Source organism: Panulirus ornatus, chromosome 72 (assembly GCF_036320965.1).
Source record: "Panulirus ornatus isolate Po-2019 chromosome 72, ASM3632096v1, whole genome shotgun sequence".
In the NCBI taxonomy this organism is placed as follows: Eukaryota; Metazoa; Arthropoda; class Malacostraca; order Decapoda; family Palinuridae; genus Panulirus; species Panulirus ornatus.
In genome coordinates, this window is record NC_092295.1 from 6,066,488 (window position 1) to 6,077,573 (window position 11,086).

The 11,086-nt window shown below is 36.7% G+C and overlaps 1 protein-coding gene across 1 annotated transcript in view; it reads right to left on the bottom strand.

The window, feature by feature from the left end:
* Positions 1 to 4,329, bottom strand: part of LOC139748044 (putative neural-cadherin 2) — a 106,379-nt gene extending 102,050 nt beyond the window's left edge. Inside the window, exon 1 of the mRNA XM_071660607.1 lies at positions 3,974 to 4,329. The gene's annotated coding sequence lies outside the window, so the exon portion shown is untranslated. The remainder of the gene's footprint in view (positions 1 to 3,973) is intronic.
* Between the last annotated feature and the right edge of the window lie 6,757 nt (positions 4,330 to 11,086).

Sequence of the window (11,086 nt, forward strand, 5' to 3'; positions counted from 1 at the left end):
TCACTGGGTGCAGTGGAGCACTTTACTTGCTGTCACTCTCTATACATCACATCCAACAGTTTCTCGATTCTTTGCCTGTCGATAGGGGTTGATTATTTTTCAACCCTAGTCGCCCATGTATAATCATCCATGTATATTTTCTATGCACCTATTTTTCAAGCCATATATTCTCGATCACCAATGTCTCTCTCAGCACAAAGTTTGAAAAGATTTCCCCGTTTTCATCTACGTACAGTGGGGACCTCACGAACACAATTATACCCTCTGTCAAAAACACAAGCCCTTATCATCATATCCCCTAACAATATGATTGGTTCCCTAACACCAAAACTGGCAAAGTACCCAATCAACTCCTCCCTCAGTATATTCCTTTCATCTTCATTTTTCACGCTTCCAGATAGAGTATAAGCATCATTTATCATACACCAGTTCCGCCATTCCTCCATTCCTTTTCGTCTTTTCACTGACACCACACTTCACCCCCAATCAATTCTTCCCCTTTCCCCTTAATCTTTCTTTCATACAAAGCCAGAACATCCAGGATTCTCTCAACGAAAATAGCACCTGTCTCTCTCCTCTTTTCATCGAGGTTACAGCCATGCACTTTCAGACGCTCTAGTCAAGCCTGATCCTTCGAGGACAAGTCATCGTCATATTCCCTCTACTGAGTCTGTCACTGGGAGGTTACAATACTTGAAGAAAGGGTTTTCAGTCCATTCCCACCCTGTTAGTCTGCCAGTACGACACGCAGGATAGATTCGGACAGTTATCTTACTCTTCTCTCCCTAAGTATAGAAGTTAATGTGTTGGATAGAATGATATAATCATGTGCATTATCAGTTATCAGTTACTGTATTATAGAATAGAAAGTTTTTATTTCTGCATTGAGTCTTAGCAACCAATGCGCCAGGGAAGGAAACGTGACAGTTACGGTAACGCTAGCTCTTTGCACTACTGTTATTATTCCTTTCGACAACTAGGCGGTGCAGTGGCTAGCATTTCTGACCTTGAGTCATGCACTTGGCTGCGTGGATTCGAATCCTGGGCGTCTGTATATACTCGTGAGGCCCTCATCTGTTGATGGTTTACTACCATACAATTTCAAAACTTTTCTATACTGTCAGGATTTAAAAATTCATGACTCAACTTATTCCATTCAGCCGCTACCATGATACCATGAAAATACTTCTCACATCTGTTCTAGCCAGTCTACAGCTTAGCTTCCTGATATCTCGTCTTTACGTTTTTCGAAGGTCGGTTCACTAGCGATACTAATGAGATGGTTTAAAAACTTGAAGGTTGTGATCATAGCACCCCATGCCAATCAGTATTTCACGGTGGCCAAGCCTAGGTGTGTGTGTGTGTATGTGTGTGTGTGTGTGTGTGTGTGTGTGTGTGTGTGTGTGTGTGTGTGTGTGTGTGTGTGTGTGTGTGTGTGTGTGTGTGTGTGTGTGTGTGTGTGTGTGTGTGTGTGTGTGCTTCTGCTTCGTTTCTTCATTTTTTCTATGAACCTTTATATATTATCTCGAGGTTCGGCAGGAACCGTGAGGTGAGGCATCTGGACCATATTTCCTTGATAACCAATTCCAAGAAAATAGGGGCTGACTCCTGCTTTAAGCTGTGTGTGTGTGTGTGTGTGTGTGTGTGTGTGTGTGTGTGTGTGTGTGTGTGTGTGTGTGTGTGTGTGTGTGTGTGTGTGTATAAAACTAGCATTCAGATCATTTTTCTTGTTCTGGTGTCTTCCACCATTATCTGAGGCCCAGGTAACTACAGTCGTTAAGCTGGACATGTGCTTTTAATGGGAAGAACCTGAAGACTGATCTCCTTAATCTGTTTCTTGTCCGTGCAAGTGATGACCTTAATAGCAGTGTATCCAATATTCTAAGGCTCATAAATTCAGGCGTCCTTCCTTTTACGGTTAATCTAGTACGAAATACCTTTAATATTGGACCCTTTTCAAATTTTGAGATATCTTTAACATGCCGATCAATTGATGTTTCTGACGTACTGGGAAAAAATGCACTGACTGGACAAATGCCGTAAAAAAAAAGAATTTGTGCGAAGCAAAAACCGAGTTGAAGCCAAATTGATTGACATTACATATTTAGATTTTTTTCACTGTAATATTTCAGAGCTGGATGATACCCTATCCTTTCAAAATTATTTTTTATAAAAGCTTTTTCTTTCATCGTCATTTTAAGGTTTTATGGTGTTAGGTATTTTAGGAATAGGGTTTTTATGTTATAAAGGGTTTTAGGGTATCATGGTACTGTTTTTTATTTTTAGGATTAGGGTTAGTATGAAAGATTTTGATTATGCGCAAAAAGATGCCTAACCCTAAATGTTTCTAAAATTTGCTGGTTTTGAGCACAGATTTTTCGTGTCCAATTTAGGCATGTGCTCAACATAATGAAGTACAAGAAGTAGTGGATGTATTGGAAATCAAATGACTGAGGACATTATATGGCGTAAAAAGGACCGATCATGTTAGAAATGATAGGGTAAGATAGGTGTGGTAAAGAGAAGAATGTGGTTAAAATGCTGAAGAAGGAGTGCTGAAATGTATTGTCCATACGGTGAGGATGAGTGAGAAGAGGATAACAAAAGAGAGTATATGTCAAAAGTGGAGGGAACAAGCGGAAGAGGGAGAACTGGAGACAAGAGGGTGGAGTGAAAAAGATTCTCAGTGATCGGAGACAGAACAATTAGAGGGGTTTAAGGCAAGCATGGGATTGACTGGATTCGAGTGATATGGTATACAGGGGGCGATGCTGTCAGTGGACTGAATCAGGACATATGAAGCGGTCAGGGGAAACCACAGAAAGGTCTGTGTGAGCCTGGTTGTACGTAGGGGGCTCTGGTTTCGGTGCATTGCAAATGGCAGCTAATGAGTGGATGTGAACGAATGAGGACCTTTCTTCGTTTTCTTCTAGCATTGTGCAGCAAGCGCGGGAAAAGGTAAGCACATATTGAATACACACACACACACACACACACACACACACACACACACACACACACACACACACACTCAGACATACACACATTAACATATATATATATATATATATATATATATATATATATATATATATATATATATATATATATATATATATATATATATATATATATATATATATATATATTATATAAATCGTTTCCCACTGCAACCCTCAGCACACAGATGATCCCATAAAGCACAATTCATAATGATATCAAGTAACTGCAAATATCTTGTGTACCTTGTGTCCTCTCCTCTGTTGTACACCGAGAATGCAGTGTATCCATTAGTTCTCCCCTTTGTTCTACTTTCCCGGTAATGTGATGAATGTTTTTTTCTTAGCGAGTGCTTGCTAATATGCTCTCATGGCTCCCCTCTAATTGGTCTTGAAAACGTAGACAGTTTCGTCTGCTTAAGAGAAAACCTAGTCTTTCCAGGGGATCGGTAAGGCTACGTATTCTGTCTTATCTGATGAAATATGGTTTCATACGTCATCCATCTCGTCTCTTTTCGCAACTTCTTCAAGAGCCCTTGGGAAGAAAAACTTTATCATGCTGGGGCTCTAGAGAATATAATGCCAGTGAATATATTCATTTTTCTTTGAGCCACATTCTTCGAAGTGAATAGTAAGCTGTCATCGCATTTTGGAATGTTTCTAACCTAGCTATTCGTACCGAAGTTGAATCTCGTCAGAGTAAAGAGGGAATTGAGTCACTGCTTTCTACTTAAACTTAACTTAAAAAATTAGAGACTTTAGTGAATCAAGACACTCAGAACCTGGTGATTCTTCTTCTTTCGGATGTCTGGTATGATGGTCAACTTACCTTACTGAAGGTGCAGTGATTGCATGAGTACTGTTCATCTGAGGATACAAGACTTGCAGACGTGAAGAGATTTGCAATTAATTACAGTTCAATCCTTCAGTCACTTTCATAGGCATATTCCTGAATCAACTCTTTAATGACTTACCTCGCAAAATCACTTAGTCACTCGCTCTAAGTTCATTTATTCGTGATTTTCTTTTTATCAAGCAAACTTTCTGCTGTGATATGTAACCCCCAAGCCTCCTCTCACAGTTGACGAATAAACACTGTGGATTTTGCTCGTTTCGAACATTGAATAACTGAAATAATCGATTACTCAAAGTACATCTGATATCATTATGAAACTCGAGGCAACACTTGATAGATTCTAAAGTCTAAAAAACTTTTGCTCACTCGTGCCTGCCTCTGGGAAAGTACGGGATATAATCCACCACAGAAAGAGAGAGAGGGAGAGGGAGGGAGGGAGGGAGAGCGATCCACACGAATAGCGGTAAGATGTGGTCAGCGGGCCCGACACGGGGAGACTGGGGTCCGCCAGCACCTACCTCGCTCGCCACAACCCGGCGAGCCGCCAGCCCAAACCAGTGCGCCTGCCTCTTCTCTCCCAGGCCCACAGACTCGAAATAAGACCTCTTGCTTTGAACTATATATCTACATCAAGTGATTTATTTTTTCTCTGATTCTTTCTCAGAGACTGCACTGGTGCATGAATTGTATATATATATATATATATATATATATATATATATATATATATATATATATATATATATATATATATATATATATATATATATATATATATATATATATATATATATATATATATATATATATATATATATATATATATATATATATATATATATATATATATATATATATATATATATATATATATATATATATATACATATATATATATATACATATATGTATATATCCTTTTTTCATACATATTTGCCATTTCCTGCGTTAGTGAGGTAGCGTCAAGAATAGAGGACTGAGCCTCAGAGGAAAGATCCTCCCTTAGCCCTTTCTCTGTTTCTTCTTTTGTAATAGTAAAAGCCTGGAAGGGAGGATTTCCAGAGAGAGAGAGAGAGAGAGAGAGAGTAACAAATGCATTGTGTTAGACATCATTTGCTCCAAACGTTTCTTCGTCAGATTTCAATCTTTAGAGAAAAGGGTGATTTAAGTTTTTTTTTCTTCTATTATTATATTTCTTTTTTTGCTAACTCAGATCAAGTGAACAATACACACATCTGAAAAAGAGAATGATAAAATGTTATTATCATCATTCTATTGAATTACTAAAATATATGAAAAATGTTATGTGCATTTCTAAAGGCAACAAATGAAATTAAGATTATTTTGTCAAAAATCCCAAAACAGTGGTGAAAATAATAACAATGCCGTATGATTGAAGAATTAATTAGTCAGCGAAAGCTCTATCAAAATTAACGTGTTGATGAAAATTATTAATGAGGTTGTCTGTAGTGACTAAAATGCACAGGACGAAGATGATGCCACAATATGTGACGTGTCTCTTGAAAAAGAGTGAACTGAACTGCGAAAATGTGGCAGAGTTGAGCCTTGCTTTCATCCTAGCAATATAAAGCAATTCCAAAATAATGAGGTCAGGTCTGTGGGGAGCTGAGGTCAGTATTTGAAAAACGACCTGAGTTAGTGGATTGTTCCCTGTCATGGAGGGTCTGGTCATGATGCTTGGTTGGTTTCTGGCCATGAAGACTGGTCATGAGATCTGGACGATTCACTGCCATGGAATTGGGGGAGGGGGTGGTCTAGTCATGAGGTGTAGATGGTTCTCTGTCATGGAGGGTGTAGTAATGAAGTCTGGATGGTTCTCTGTCATGGAGGGAGTGATCTCAATAGTTTTCTGAAAGGAAGAAAACGGTAAAAGGATGTAAACTACTTCCAAAAAGATTGAAAATGGTATCAATGAGTCACGGAGAATCGTCTCAACTCACCTTGCTCCTGCATAAGCACAGCCTTCAAGTTGCAGGAATTCAAACCAAAAGGTAGTCTTGGGCATACACGCAAACGTACGTCTGTTATGAAAAGATATGTCAAATGAACAATAATCAGTGATTATAATGATAAAGGTATTACCTTACTCTGTTGGTTCTGTAGGTGTGAGACAAGGTAATAGTAAAAAAGGATTTTGATAAGAGCAAATTGCAGAATGAGGTGAACAAATACGACCAGAGAAAACTCTTGGTTTAATTAATCAGATCTTTACAAAGGCTATACTACAGTGCGCACCATGCGAATGGGAACGACAGTATATAAAGCCCTGAGAGTTCTAGAAGAGGTAGGGCAGATAAGAAGTTATTGTACAATTATTGTGAAAGAGGCAAAAATGGATGAAGAATATCACTGATTAAAAAGAAATTATGAGCATTATGATCTACATTATGATTGTCTGATGGAAAAAGTACATACCTCTTACTAATTGGCAATTAAGGACTTCATTAGCAGATTGTGTGGCATTAGTAAAAGATTCGGTAAAACAGTCATAGACAGTTATTAAGAATTTTTCTGGAGGCAGTGAGTCTAGAATAGAGTTCAATTGATAGAGAAATCATTGTGCAACTGATATACCTTTCAACTTTGGGAAACATTAAAGAACATTGGAAAGATCGGGGTGGTAGAATGTTTGATATTTTAAGGACTATTTTCGAGCAGGTTCGAAGACACGTGGCTGAATCATTTCTCCTCTGAGAGGCGGTGTGTTTGCTGGGCATTTTGGTGAGAATAATGAAAGATAAAATGTGAGTTGCTCGCCCGTTCTTGGTGCATTTTGATATTGCGAATGATACTACTGCTATTACTGCTACTAATAATACTACTACTTTTACAGCTACTACTACTACTACTGTAACGTTTGAGCTTGAACGTGATCCCTGCTGCTGTACATAACGTATCACTTTGGGTCTACTGGTGTTCAAGTTTTCGACCTCGTTATTTGCCTGATACCTGAGGTCAAGGTCACAGGTGTCGTCGTTATTGGTAGCGAATCTGGGGATAGGAGTTATTGTGCTTTGCAAAGGGAAAGGAAAAACATCCGCTTAGATTAAATCAGTTCATTTACTACGCATTGCACTCTACAATTTGCATTTGAAATAAAGGTGATGCGTGGCTGCTTTGTTGCAACACAATAAACTATAATGTTAATCAATAGTCAATGGGAAATAGTGTCGGGTTAATTCTAAAACCACAACTTTGGTCTAATGTTGCCAACGATTACTAGTTTGAGAGTAAACGGCTTTGACACTCGTGCATCACCCACATTGAATATGTGCAGCGTCAGATATCAAGTGGCGTGTGAGGGTGAGCTGATGGTGAGGGATAGTGAGGAAGAAGAGTGACGAATGGTAGAAGATAGTAAGATGAGGGTAGAGTCAGTCTTATATAGGCAGACGACACGGATGAGGAGCTGAATAATGAAACCATCTCAGGCAGACGAGTGGAACAGATTGACCGTTATGCAAAGACCAGAGAAAGATGGAGTTTTTCCCGTCTCTTCCATAAGGTAAGACTTCCCTTCCATCGGATGGTTAATGTAAGTTGCCTCTTGGAAAGGCGCTTCCATTCTACCGCTACTGTTGGCCATTAATCTTATGGTTCCCCCCAAGAGTCTGACCAGCGGGGAGGCGAAAGGTGATCTCTGTCCTGAGTAATTAAGTTATGGCCCTTATCACTAGGGTGGGTGATGAGGAGAGTATCATCACGAATGCTTAATGAGGACAGGATAATGAGGGAACCTCAGAGTGGGAGTACATTTTAAAGGGGAATTACGTGGGAAGCTGACAAGGGAAGTAACCATAAAGGAACCAGGTTATGAGAGGAGCTTGGTGAGTCGGATGTCATAAAGGAGGGTTAGTGAGGTCTTGACGATGGGGTTGGGGGAAACAAGACGGCAACAGAATCTTGGACGAGACGAAGGTAATGACTTAAGATAGTCTCGAAATGTCGAGGGAACTTTGGTTGAAGTTGATGAGAAACAGCCATTCCTCAGGGAAGAAAGACAAGGTATAAATGAATTTGCAATTATATTCGAATGAAATAAACAGCATCTTAAATTTAGGTATAATCATAATCTTAAAAAAGCCAGAATTCTGAAAATGTCGTCAACGATACATTTATATCTTAAAGTTCTTCAATAATGATCATGATTATTTGCAAGAACTGCATCACACCTCAGCCAAAACATAAACATGTAAAGAAATGGACCAAATCTTCACAAGTTTAGCAGGTTGGCAAACTGTTTATGGACGTACTATAAATCCCGAATAAATTTATCACAACATTTATAAATGAGGTGTGTGTGTGTGTGTGTGTGTGAGAGAGAGAGAGAGAGAGAGAGAGAGAGAGAGAGAGAGAGAGAGAGAGAGAGAGAGAGAGAGAGAGAGAGAGAGAGAGAGAGAGAGAGAGAGAGAGAGAGAGAGAGAGAGAGAGAGAGAGAGAGAGAGAGAGAGAGAGAGAGTTATTTTCCTGGTTACCTAGAAGCCTCAAAGCACTCAGGGAGGCTCCAGTCATCCATCGGTGCCCACAATGAACTATGTTTAACTTAGCTCAGTGAATCCCCTTCAGAGAACCAGGTGCAACGCTAATGCATGCACACACCCTAGTCTGTCGGGAGTATATAAATAAGGCACCAAGAACACGCTCGTAGACAATTACCCACAAGCATCATAAAACTTACACAAGTCTTCTCTTCCATTCCTCTGTCCCACCCCTTCTTCCTCTCCTTTAACCAACATACTAAAATAAGAATCTTAACTTCTGGACTTCAGTATCGGAAAGTATTGGACGAGTATTAAAACTGAAAGATTTGAGGCTTTGCTGAAGACATTCTTTACTCAGAGACGCTGTCAACCAAATGAGGTATCCTGTCTATACTTGGAAGCAACAGTATGTTTCAACTTGCATGGGTACCTTCAGTACAACTGGGAACTGTGGTAACTGACTGATGTTATGATTAAACTAATACATACAATTAACGCTGAACAAACAATGCAAGGGCACCAACGGCTGTATAATTATGTCTTGTGACAGTACCAGACACGACTCGCTGAACTTAGCATAATCTATAATGCAGTAGTGCATACATATAACAACAAATACCATGAGCATATTGCAAAGATATTAAACTTTTGTTATCTACTGAATAGCATCTGGCGATGACTGGAAATTCAAGCCTTATTCACAATCGCAATTCAGTTTTCTTTTAAGGTATATGGCATACTCAAGCATTCTATTAATGTTTTTTCTTTTACTTTTCAACGTATCTAGCTTAATCCTAATGATTATTGTCTTTTAAATGAAAAAAGGAATTGTTCCTGTAGTGTATTACCACAAAATGGTAGCTATTATTCCCTAAAACATGCTTTATAAAGAATATGGCTGTAAAGCAACTTCATTCTAGAGAGTGGATGTGTGCAAATGAGGCTATTATTTGTTTGTTCCTGGCGCTGCCTCACTCAGTTAGGAGAGGCTGTTTTGTCCTAAATATTATTGTCACTATAATTATTGTTATAATTATCATTATGATTACTATTATCATTATTATTATTATTATTATTATTATTATTATTATTATTATTATTATTATTATTATTATTATTATTATCATTATTATTATTATCATTACTATTTCACATACATAAACTACCAAACAAACAATTCATTTCAAATGAAGGGAAGTGCTTTTTCTCAGCAGGCTTGTTAACTTTTGGAATGATCCATAGATTAAATTGACTGAAAGCAGAACTATAGATGCAGAGAAGAATAGGCTTCATAGATATTTCGCTCGAGGTCCACCACTAATATCGTTTGCTCATCTTTAGCAAACTGAATTGTTTTCAGGGTTTTCTCTTTGGATCTTTTATATGGCATTACCGCACTAATCTGTGAGTTTCTGATAGCTTCCACTATCAAAAATAGCCTCAAAAGGACTCAGTAGTTATTGTTGTTTGAATTCCTTTGAATTCCCTTGAAATCGCACCCTCATGCTAAAGGTTAATAGCAAACTTTATTAAGGCACAAAGTCAATGAATGGCTATATTTCTGATATTCCAAGAAGCAAGTTACACGGCTCTCAGAAAATTCATAGTGGCTCATTATTCACTTCTCTCCCACCTGTCCTTGGGTATAAGTTATGCTTATGGCATTAATCCTTAATAACATTTAGGAGCAGACGAGTTGATGCACAGGAAATTGTTAATAAGTCTCAGGTGACTACTAGTAATGAGAAGAATGAAAATGAATAAAGAAGTATACATGAAATAAAAATACTTGGCTAGATGTATGCCTCTACTTTCCGAACTTGTCTTGAAATGGAATAGATATTCGTATGCATTGTGAATGTTCTTTTGAAATAACTACATGCACACACTTAATGAGGTTTAGAGTAAGGCAGACACAATAACAGTGGCTGATGTTATGCGATCAACATCATGAAAAATGCACGATCATCTTGTATGAATTCTCGCTAATTAGTTAAATCCTCCTATATCACAGATATATGACATTTGATAACTATCTACACTTGTCCTATAAAGGATGCTGACTCTTAATGTTTGTTTAAGGTGATATATATATATATATATATATATATATATATATATATATATATATATATATATATATATATATATATATATATATATATATATATATATATATATATATATATATATATATATATATATATATATATATATATATATATATATATATATATATATATATATATATATATATATATATATATATATATATATATATATATATATATATATATATATATATATATATATATATATATATATATATATATATATACATACATATATATAAATATATATATATATATATATATATATATATATATATATATATATATATATATATATATATATATATATATATATATATATATATATATATATATATATATATATATATATATATATATATTTATATATATATATATATATATATATATATATATATATATATATATATATATATATATATATATATATATATATATATATATATATTTCTTTTTTTTTTTTTTTTTTTTATACTTTGTCGCTGTCTCCCGCGTCTGCGAGGTAGCGCAAGGAAACAGACGAAAGAAATGGCCCAACCCCCCCCCCCCCATACACATGTACATACACACGTCCACACACGCAAATATACATACCTACACAGCTTTCCATGGTTTACC